The following is a 12,249-nucleotide window of genomic DNA, read 5'->3' as shown; positions in this document are numbered from 1 at the left end:
GACGTGTCATAGGAACCAGCTGTGACTTTGGACTGTTTAGAATCCAACCATGCTGTTGTAGCACTTTCCAAAATAGTGCTACCCCGACTACCAACTGCTCCTTGGACCTCGCCCTTATAACGAGATTGTCCAAGTACGGGATAATTACAACTCCCTTTTTTTGAAGGAGTATCAACATTTCGGCCATTACCTTGATAAAACACCCTCGGTGCCATGTACAGTCCAAACGGCAGTGTCTGGACTTGGTAATGGTAATCCTGTACCACAAATCTGAGGTACTCCTGGCGAGGATGGTAAATGGGGACATGCAGGTAAGCATCCTTGATGTCCCAGGATACCATGTAATCCCCCTCGTCCAGGCTTGGAATAACCGCCCTGAGCGATTCCATCTTGAACTTGAATTTTTGTGTTCAAGGATTTTAAATATAAAATGGGTCACACCGAACCATGCGGTTTCGGTACCCCAACCCGTGTGGAATAGTAACCCCGTCCTTGTTGAAGTAGGGGCGCCTTGAGTATTACCTGCTGGGAATACCGCTTATTAATTGCCTCTAGCACAGCCTCCCTGCCTGAGGGAGTTGTCAGCAAGGCATATTTTAGGAAACGGCTGGGGGGAGACATCTCGAATTCCAGCTTGTACCCCTGAAATACTACTTGAAAGAAACAGGGATCCACCTGTGAGCGAGCCCACTAATTGCTGAAATTTTTGAGACGGCCCCCCACCGTACCTGGCTACACCTGTGGAGCACCCGCGTCATGGTGTGGCCTCAAAGGAGGCGGGGGAAGAATCTTGATTCTGGGAACAGGCTGACTGGTGCAGCTTTTTTCCCTCTACCCTTGTCTCTGTACAGAAAGGAAGCGCCATTTGACCCGCTTGCTTTTCTGAAGCCGAAAGGACTGTACCTTTGTCTGTGAGGAAACCCGAGGTAAAATTATTTCTTCCCAGCAGTTGCTGTGGATACGAGGTCCCAGAGACCATCCCCAAATAATTCCTCACCCTTATAAGGCTCTCTATGTGCTTTTTAAGTCAGCATCACCTGTCCAGTGACAGGTCTCTAATACCCTCCTGACAGAATGGACATTACATTTATTTTGGATGCCAGCCGGCAAAATATCCCTCTGTGCATCCCCCATATATAAGACGACGTCTTTAATATGTTTTTATGTTTTCCAACTAGTATCCCTGTTTGACAGGGTCACCGACCACGCTGCAGCAGCACTATCTGCAGGTCTCAGTCTAGTACCTGAGTGTGTAAATACAGACTTCAGGATAGCCTCCTGCTTTTTATCAACAGGTACCTATTAAAGTGGCCGTATCCTAAGACGGCAGTGCCACCTTTTTTGACAAACGTGTGAGCGCCTTATCCACCCTAGGGGATATCTCCCAGCGTAACTTATCCACCTGGCGGGAAAGGGTACGCCATCAGTAACTTTTTATAAATTACCAGTTTCTTAACGGGGGAACCCACGCTTTCACACACTTCATTTATTCATCTGATGGGGGAACAAAACACTGCCTGTTTTTTCTCCCCAAACCTAAAACCCATTTTTAGAGGTGCTTGGGTTAAAGTCAGAAATATATAACACATTTTTTATTGCCGGGATCACGTCACGGATGTTCCTAGTGGATTGTGTATATGTCTCCACCTTGTCGACACTGGAGTCAGACTCCGTGTCGACATCTGTGTCTGCCATCTGAGAGAGCGGGCGTTTTTGAGCCCCTGATGGCCTTTGAGACGCCTGGGCAGGCGCGGGCTGCGAAGCCGGCTGTCCCACAGCTGTTACGTCATCCACCCTTTTATGTAAGGAGTTGACACTGTCGGTTAATACCTTTCACCTATCCATCCACTCTGGTGTCGGCCCCACAGGGGGCGACATCACATATATCGGCCTCTGTTCTGTCACCATATAAGCCTCCTCATTCAACATGTCGACACAGCCGTACCGACACACCGCAGACACACAGGGAATGCTCTAAACGAGGACAGGACCAACAAAAGCCCTTTGGGGGGACAGAGTAAGAGTATGCCAGCACACACCAGAGCGCTATATATATATATATACAGGGACTAACTGAGTTATGTCCCTAATAGCTTTTATATAATATACTGTATACAGTGCCAATTTTAATGCCCCCCCTCTCTTTTCCCTCTTACTGTACTGTAGAATTGCAGGAAAGAGCCAGGGAGCTTCCCTCCAGCCGAGCTGTGAGGGAAAAATGGCGCCAGTGTGCTGAGGAGATAGGCTCCGCCCCTTTTTCGCGGCCTATTCTCTCGTTTTTTATGGAATTCTGGCAGGGGTATTTACCTCATATATAGCCCCTGGGGCCATATATTGAGGTATTTTAGCCAGCCAAGGTGTTTTTATTGCTGCCTCAGGGCGCCCCCCCCAGCGCCCTGCACCCTCAGTGACCGGAGTGTGAAGTGTGTGAGAGGAGCAATGGCGCACAGCTGCAGTGCTGTGCGCTACCTTGGTGAAGACAGAGTCTTCATGCCGCCGATTTTCCGGACCATCTTCTTGCTTCTGGCTCTGTAAGGGGGACGGCGGCGCGGCTCCGGGACCGAACATCAAGGCTGGGCCTGCGGTCGATCCCTCTGGAGCTAATGGTGTCCAGTAGCCTAAGAAGCCCAATCCGGCTGCAAGCAGGCGAGTTCGCTTCTTCTCCCCTTAGTCCCTCGCTGCAGTGAGCCTGTTGCCAGCAGGTCTCACTGAAAATAACAAATTCTAAGACTATAACTTTCTAAGAGCTCAGGAGAGCCCCTAGTGTGCATCCAACCTCGGCCGGGCACGAAATCTAACTGGGGCTTGGAGGAGGGTCATAGTGGGAGGAGCCAGTGCACACCAGGTAGTTAAGATCTTTCTAGAGTGCCCAGCCTCCTTCGGAGCCCGCTATCCCCATGGTCCTTACGGAGTTCCCAGCATCCACTAGGACGTTAGAGAAATAAGAATTTACTTACCGATAATTCTATTTCTCGTAGTCCGTAGTGGATGCTGGGGACTCCGTCAGGACCATGGGGAATAGCGGCTCCGCAGGAGACAGGGCACAAAATTAAAAGTTTGACCACTAGGTGGTGTGCACTGGCTCCTCCCCCCATGACCCTCCTCCAAGCCTCAGTTAGGATACTGTGCCCGGACGAGCGTACACAATAAGGAAGGATTTTGAATCCCGGGTAAGACTCATACCAGCCACACCAATCACACTGTACAACTTGAGATCTGAACCCAATTAACAGCATGATAACAGAGGAGCCTCTGAAAAGATGGCTTCCAACAATAATAACCCGATTTTTGTAACAATAACTATGTACAAGTATTGCAGACAATCCGCACTTGGGATCGGCGCCCAGCATCCACTACGGACTACGAGAAATAGAATTATCGGTAAGTAAATTCTTATTTTCTCTGACGTCCTAAGTGGATGCTGGGGACTCCGTCAGGACCATGGGGATTATACCAAAGCTCCCAAACGGGCGGGAGAGTGCGGATGACTCTGCAGCACCGAATGAGAGAACTCCAGGTCCTCCTTAGCCAGGGTATCAAATTTGTAGAATTTTACAAACGTGTTCTCCCCTGACCACGTAGCTGCTCGGCAGCGTTGTAATGCCGAGACCCCTCGGGCAGCCGCCCAAGGTGAGCCCACCTTCCTTGTGGAGTGGGCATTTACAGATTTTGGCTGTGGCAGGCCCTGCCACAGAATGTGCAAGTTGAATTGTGCTACAAATCCAACGAGCAATCGTCTGCTTAGACGCAGGAACACCCAGCTTGTTGGGTGCATACAGTATAAACAGCGAGTCAGACTTTCTGACTCCAGCCGTCCTTGAAATATATTATATATATATATATATATATATATATATATATATATATATATATATATATATATATATATATATATATATATATATATATATATATATATATATATATATATATATATATATATATATACAGGTTGAGTATCCCTTATCCAAAATGCTTGGGACCAGAGGTATTTTGGATATGGGATTTTTCCGTATTTTGGAATAATTGCATACCACAATGAGATATCATGGTGATGGGACCCAAGTCTAAGCTCAGAATGCATTTATGTTTCATATACACCTTATAAACACAGCCTGAATGTCATTTTAGCCAATATTTTTTATAACTTTGTGCATTAAACAAAGTGTGTGTACATTCACACAATTCATTTTATGTTTCTTATACATCTTATACACACAGCCTGAAGGTCATTTAATACAATATTTTTAATAACTTTGTTTATTAAACAAAGTATGTGTACATTGAGCCATCAAAAAACAAAAGTTTCACTATCTCACTCTCCCTCAAAAAAGTCCGTATTTCGGAATATTCCGTATTTCGGATATTTGGATATGGGATACTCAACCTGTATATATATATATATATATATATATATATATATATATATATATATATATATATATATATATATATATATATATATATATATATATATATATATATATATATATATATATATATATATATATATATATATTTATTTATTTATTTTAAGGCTCTGACAACGTCGAACAACTTGGAGTCCTCCAAGTCGCTAGAAGCCGCAGGCACCACAATAGGTTGGTTCAGGTGAAACGCTGATACCACCTTAGGGAGAAACTGAGGACGCGTCCGCAGTTCTGCCCTGTCCCAATGGAAAATCAGATATGGCTTTTGTACGAAAAAGCCGCCAATTCTGACACTCTCCTGGCCGAAGCCAGGGCCAGTAGCATGGTCACTTTCCATGTAAGATATTTCAAATCCACCGATTTGAGTGGCTCAAACCAATGGGATTTGAGGAATCCCAAAACTACATTGAGATCCCACGGTGCCACTGGAGGCACAACCGGGGCTGTATATGTAGTACTCCTTTGACAAAAGCTTGGACTTCAGGAACTGAAGCCAATTCTTTCTGGAAGAAAATCGACAGGGCCGAAATTTGAACCTTAATGGACCCCAATTTGAGGCCCATAGACAATCCTGTTTGCAGGAAATGTAGGAATCGACCCAGTTGAAATTTCTCCGTCGGAGCCCTCTCCTTCAGGATCCGGCGTTCAACCGCCATGCCGTCAAACGCAGCCGCGGTAAGTCTAGAGGTAGAGTGCACGGATCCTCCGTGCGCATCTCTTGAAGTTCCGGGTACCAAATATTTCTTGGCAAATCCGGAGCCACGAGTATCGTTCTTACTCCCCTTCGCCTTATAATTCTCAGTACCTTGGGTATGAGAGGCAGAGGGGGGAACACATACATTGACTGGTACACCCATGGTGTTACCAACGCGTCCACAGCTATTGCCTGAGGGTCTCTTGACCTGGCGCAATACCTGTCCAGTTTTTTGTTGAGGCGGGACGCCATCATGTCCACCTTTGGTTTTTCCCAACGGTTCACAATCATGTGGAAGACTTCTGGATAAAGTCCCCACTCTCCCGGGTGGTGATCGTGTCTGCTGAGGAAGTCTGCTTCCCAGTTGTCCACTCCCGGAATGAACACTGCTGACAGTGCTATCACATGATTTTCTGCCCAGTGAAAAATCCTTGCAGCTTCTGCCATTGCCCTCCTGCTTCTTGTGTCGCCCTGTCTGTTTACGTGGGCGACTGCCGTGGTGTTGCCCTACTGGATCAACACCGGCTGACCCTGAAGCAGAGGTCTTGCCAGGCTTAGAGCATTGTAAATTGCCCTTAGCTCCAGTATATTTATGTGAAGTGAAATCTCCAGGCTTGACCACACTCCCTGGAAATTTCTTCCCTGTGTGACTGCTCCCCAGCCTCTCAGGCTGGCATTCGTGGTCACCAGGACCCAGTCCTGAATGCCGAATCTGCGGCCCTCCAAAAAGGTGAGCACTCTGCAACCACCACAGAAGAGACCCCCTTGTCCATGGAGACGGGGCTATCCGCTGATGCATCTGAAGATGCGATCCGGACCATTTGTCCAGCAGGTCCCACTGAAAGGTTCTTGCGTGGAATCTGCCGAATGGAATCGCTTCGTAAGAAGCCATCATTTACCCAGGACTCTTGTGCATTGATGCACTGACACTTTTCCTGGTTTTAGGAGGTTCCTGACTAGCTCGGATAACTCCCTGGCTCTCTCCTCCGGGAGAAAAACCTTTTTCTGAACTGTGTCCAGAATCATCCCTAGGAACAGCAGACGTGTCGTCGGGCTCAGCTGGGATTTTGGAAAATTTAGAATCCACCCGTGCTGTTGCAGCACTACTTGGGTTAGTGCTACACCGGCCTCTAACTGTTCTCTGGATCTTGCCCTTATCAGGAGATCGTCCAAGTAAGGGATAATTAATACGCCTTTTCTTCGAAGAAGAATCATCATTTCGGCCATTACCTTGGTAAAGACCCGGGGTGCCGTGGACAATCCAAACGGCAACGTCTGAAACCGATAGTGACAGTTTTGTACCACGAACCTGAGGTACCCTTGGTTTGAAGGGCAAATTGGGACATGGAGGTAAGCATCCTTGATGTCCAACGACACCATAAAGTCCCCTTCTTCCAGATTCGCTATCACTGCTCTGAGTGATTTCATCTTGAACTTGAACCTTTGTATGTAAGTGTTCAAAAGATTTCAGACTTAGAATAGTTCTCACCGAGCCGTCCGGCTTCGGTACCACAAACAGCGTGGAATAATACCCCTTTCCTTGTTGTAGTAGGGGTACCTTGACTATTACTTGCTGGGAATACAGCTTGTGAATAGCTTCCAACACCGTCTCCCTGTCGGAGGGAGATGTTGGTAAAGCAGACTTCAGGAATCTGCGAGGAAGAGACGTCTCGAATTCCAATCTGTACCCCTGTGATACTACCTGCAGGATCCAGGGGTCGACTTGCGAGTGAGCCCACTGCGCGCTGAAATTCTTGAGACGACCCCCCCACCGGACCTGAGTCCGCTTGTAAGGCCCCAGCGACATGCTGAGGACTTTTCAGAAGCGGGGGAGTGCTTCTGCTCCTGGGAAGGAGCTGCTTGCTGCAGTCTCTTACCCTTTCCTTTGCCTCGGCCAGATATGAATGGCCTTTTGCCCGCTTGTTCTTATGAGAACGAAAGGACTGAGGCTGAAAAGACGGTGTCTTTTTCTGTTGGGAGGTGACCTGAGGTAAAAAAGGTGGATTTTCCGGCTGTTGCCGTGGCCACCAAGTCCGATAGACCGACCCCAAATAATTCCTCCCCTTTATACGGCAAACTTCCATATGCCGCTTGGAATCCGCATCACCTGACCACTGTCGCGTCCATAAACTTCTTCTGGCAGAAATGGACAGCGCACTTACCCTCGATGCCAGAGTGCAAATATCCCTCTGTGCATCTCGCATATAAAGAAAATGCATCCTTTAAATGCTCTATAGTCAATAAAATATTGTCGCTATTCAGGGTATCAATATTTCCAGTCAGAGATTCCGACCAAACCCCCCCAGCACTGCACATCCATGCTGGGGCGATTGCTGGTCGCAGTATAACATCAGTATGTGTGTATATACTTTTTAGAGTATTTTCCAGCCTCCTATCAGCTGGATCTTTGAGGGCGGCCGTATCAGGAGACGGTAACGCCACTTGTTTTGATAAGCGTGTGAGCGCTTTATCTACCCTAGAGGGTGTTTCCCAGCGCGCCCTAACCTCTGGCGGGAAAGGGTATAATGCCAATAACTTCTCTGAAATTAGCAACTTCCTATCGGGGGTAACCCACGCTTCATCACACACTTCAATCAATTCATCTGATTCAGGAAAAACTACAGGTAGTTTTTTCACACCCCACATAATACCCATTTTTGTGGTACTTGTAGTATCAGAAATATGTAACGCCTCCTTCATTGCCGTGATCATGTAACGTGTGGCCCTACTGGAAAATACGTTTGTTTCTTCACCGTCGACACTGGAGTCAGTGTCCGTGTCTGTGTCTGTCGACCGACTGAGGTAATGGGCGTTTTAAAGCCCCTGACGGTGTTTGAGACGCCTGGACAGGTACTAATTGGTTTGCCGGCCGTCTCATATCGTCAACCGACCTTGTAGCGTGTTGACACTATCACGTAATTCCATAAATAAAGCCATCCATTCCGGTGTCGACTCCCTAGGGGGTGACATCCCATTACAGGCAATTGCTCCGCCTCCACACCAACATCGTCCTCATACCTGTCGACACACACGTACCGACACACAGCACACACACAGGGAATGCTCTGATAGAGGACAGGACCCCACTAGCCCTTTGGGGAGACAGAGGGAGAGTTTGCCAGCACACACCAAAGCGCTATAATTATACAGGGACAACCTTATAGTAAGTGTTTTCCCTTATAGCAGCTTAATATATATTAATATCGCCAAAATATGCCCCCCCTCTCTGTTTTAACCCTGTTTCTGTAGTGCAGTGCAGGGGAGAGCCTGGGAGCCTTCCCACCAGCGGATCTGTGTGGGAAAAATGGCGCTGTGTGCTGAGGAGATAGGCCCCGCCCCCTTCACGGCGGGCTCTTCTCCCGGTTTTTTCTGTAATCCTGGCAGGGGTTAAATACATCCATATAGCCCAGGGGCTATATGTGATGTATTTTTAGCCAGTAAAGGTAATTACATTGCTGCCCAGGGCGCCCCCCCCCCAGCGCCCTGCACCCTCAGTGACCACGGTGTGAAGTGTGCTGAGAGCAATGGCGCACAGCTGCAGTGCTGTGCGCTACCTTAAGACGACTGGGAAGTCTTCAGCCGCCGATTTCTGGACCTCTTCTCTCTTCAGCATCTGTAAGGGGGCCGGCGGCGCGGCTCCGGTGACCCATCCAGGCTGTACCTGTGATCGTCCCTCTGGAGCTAGTGTCCAGTAGCCTAAGAAGCCAATCCATCCTGCACGCAGGTGAGTTCGCTTCTTCTCCCCTTAGTCCCGCGTTGCAGTGAGCCTGTTGCCAGCAGGACTCACTGAAAATAAAAAACCTAACAAACTTTTATTCTAAGCAGCTCTTTAGGAGAGCCACCTAGATTGCACCCTTCTCGGCCGGGCACAAAAACCTAACTGGGGCTTGGAGGAGGGTCATGGGGGGAGGAGCCAGTGCACACCACCTAGTGGTCAAACTTTTAATTTTGTGCCCTGTCTCCTGCGGAGCCGCTATTCCCCATGGTCCTGACGGAGTCCCCAGCATCCACTTAGGACGTCAGAGAAAATAGTATATTCCTGTGATGATATTCCACAATATTTCAGTACTTCTTGACAAGTTTCAAATCATCTTCATTTCACTTTTAGCAATGGAACTTGTAATATTATCTTTTATCTTTCCTAATTTGTTTCAATCCCCAAAAAATTTTTTATGTGGCCTGTGTCACAATTGTGATTCTGTTTAAAATGTGAGGAGAGGGAGTGGGTTTCTAACCCCTTCCTGATGTTGCGGAGGTGCTCCCCTATTCTCACTTTCAGGGGTCTTGTTGTTCTCCCTATATAGAATTTGTTACATGTACATTCAACAGCATATATTATATCTTTGCTAGTGCATGTAATAAATTCCTTTATCTTATGGGTTTTATCATTAATCATAACAACTTCACACTTCTTTGTTGTGTTCCCTCTGATGTTCTTACATCCTATACAGGTGCCACACCTGTAAAACCCGGAGTTGATGTGGAACTAATGAGGAGGACGCCCGAGGTGTATATTATAGCAATCAAAACAAGTGGACCACAGTGAGTCGAATGTAGAGGGGGAAACCCCGATATATCTACCCGTATGGTGATTTCAATCAAAGAAATATATAATGAAAGGCCTTTAAAAAGCTTTTTTTGGGAGTCTTCTGTGTAAGGGGGCAACCCCAAAAACAGTTTACACAGGTGGTGGGATAATTCCAGAAACTTGTCAAGAAGTACTGAAATATTGTGGAATATCATCACAGGAATATACTATTTTTAAGCTTATTAAACCAGCACTTGATTGTGAGTGTTTTGTGCAGGGGGCAACCCCCCGGTAATAGTACATATAGGAATGGTGGTGGTAGAGTTCCAGGAATCTATCAAGATTTGTTGAAATACTGTGGAATATTGTAACAGGATTACACTATTTTCTTGTGCTTGTTTTCTCTTTCATGTTATCAAACCCTCACCTGTGAAGATAACAAGGAACTCATTTGAACAGGGGAGTAGATATTTTTCTTCCTATACCTAGCGCCGTTTCTGTCTGATCGAATTTCTATTGTTCACATTGTGTAAAGTGATTGGTGTATCACTTCAATCAGCAGTGTGGCTGCTTCGTATTACGCCTAGTAAGAAACTCCAAACTTTTGTTTCAAGTCCATTTCCTAAATGGACTGAATCTTGTCCGGAGGAAGGAAATCCTCTGCTGCACAGTGTCCACGATCATTCCTAGGAATTGAATTCGCTGTGTCAGTTGTAAGTGAGACTTTTGGACATTGATGATCCAGCTGTGTCGTACGAGAAAAGCTTGGGCTATTCTCATGTCGTTTACCAATTTTTCTTCTGACGGGACCTTTAGGAGTCGTCCAAGTAGGAAACAACATTCATCCCTTGAGATCGTAATTCTGCCATCATCACCGCCATTACCTTTGTAAAGACTCGAGGCGCTGAAGAAAGACCAAAAGGCAAGGCTTGGAATTGAAAATGTAAATCTTTTACCGCAAACCTGAGAAAACGCTAATGCGGAGGCCAAATTGGTATGTGGAGATAAGCGTCCTTGATGTCTATTGACACAAGAAAATATCCTGCTTCCAGACCGGTTATCACCAAGCGCAGGGACTCCATCTTGAATTTGAATACTCTCAGAAAGGGATTGAGATCCTTCAAATTCAGGATGGGCTTTACCGAGCCGCTCGGCTTCGGTACTACGAATAAACTGGAATAAAATCCCCATTTATGCTGGTAGAGAGGAACTGGAACAATGACTCCTATCTCTAGAAGTCTTTGTATTTTTGGAGAAGAATCTTGACGTTCCTGTGAAACTGGTAAACCAGTTGTAAAAAATCTCTGAGGATGCTTGAACTGAAAATCTAGTCTGTAACCGTGGACAATGATATCTCTCACCCAGGCATCTGTGCAGGTTTCCAACCAAACTTGTTTGAAATTCAGTAAACAAGCTTCTAACCCTTCAGACTCAATTTCCGTGTTGTCCTGAATTAATTCAGTGTCTGCGTCCAGTTCAACCACTCCCTCCTCTAAAGGAAGTAAATCTTCAGTGTCTGAATCATCAGACTAATACAGCTGGTAACTATTTTTTGAGACCGTCTGCGCAGAAAAGGAAGTGGGGGATTTAGAGGTCCCCACAGTTTTTCTTAACTCTTCTACTGATTTGGCTAAACTTTGTGCCCAATCTGGTTCGGGTAGTGAATCTATCCTAGTGAGAAGCAGCCAGTTCCGCAGAAAGATCAGACATGACCCCAGTCAGCTGAGCTAACCAAGTAGGAGTGGGGTCCTGTATAGTGGCAGGACTTTCCATTGGGTTCGCTGACTCAGATGTATCACAGTACAGGGAACCTTCAGTTTGTTGTGTGAATTTTGCCGAGCACTTTTTACAGGCATATAGCTGCTGTGAAGCCTTTGAAGAAGTGCTCCTTCCTGTCATCTTGTCAAAGTCAGCCCACAGACTTACACACACAAAGAAACAGAAAAGACCCTTAAAGAAGGGGGAGCATACAGGAGAGGGCCAGTCACAGCCACCCTAAGACAATAGCCACAGAACACTAACTACAACAGGCGTCTCTGTAGGTATATAATTAAATTTACATCCCTTCTCTATCTCCCCCGTAACTTACGCTACCAGTGGTCCTAGAAGATGGCCACTGCCTCATGGACAGGATGCCAACTCCGCTGCCAGAATGGCACTGTAAGCAGCACGCATAATGGCTCTGCAACGCCGGGAAGGAGAAGCCGCCCTGAGCGTAGCTCCACCTGCCGCCTCTAAGCGCCAAATTCAAAGCTGCTCAGTGTAGCTTTACAATGTAGCAGCGGGAGCTGTAGTACCGCCGCGTCTAGCCGGACACCGTACCATGGGGAGAGTGCCCCCTAGGAAGTGCTTCTCCCAGAGACTCTGCTAGTCAGAGGTCCGGGGCTATCCGGGCTATACTCACCCTCTGCCAAGCTGAAACGGCTGGGCACAGGCTGGGGGGACCTTACAGGACGCTGCATGCAGCTCCTAAGGAATTACCTCCAGGACTGATGTCCTTGTAGCCAGGAGCTCTGGCTGCAGACTAAAGCAAGCTGTGCCAGAGTCCCACCGTCAGCTCCCGCGGTGCAGATAGACAGAGGCCCGTCTGTCCTCAG

General features: G+C 47.0%; 1 protein-coding gene across 5 annotated transcripts in view; it reads right to left on the bottom strand.

Moving 5' to 3' along the window:
- ACBD5 (acyl-CoA binding domain containing 5) overlaps positions 1–12,249 on the bottom strand; it is a 117,788-nt gene that overhangs the window by 90,959 nt on the left and 14,580 nt on the right. The gene's annotated exons all lie outside the window — the stretch shown is intronic.

The sequence above is a fragment of the Pseudophryne corroboree genome, chromosome 5 (genome assembly GCF_028390025.1).
Source record: "Pseudophryne corroboree isolate aPseCor3 chromosome 5, aPseCor3.hap2, whole genome shotgun sequence".
NCBI lineage: Eukaryota > Metazoa > Chordata > Amphibia > Anura > Myobatrachidae > Pseudophryne > Pseudophryne corroboree.
Note: the sequence above shows the minus strand (reverse complement) of the source record. Positions and strands in the feature narration are given on the sequence as shown.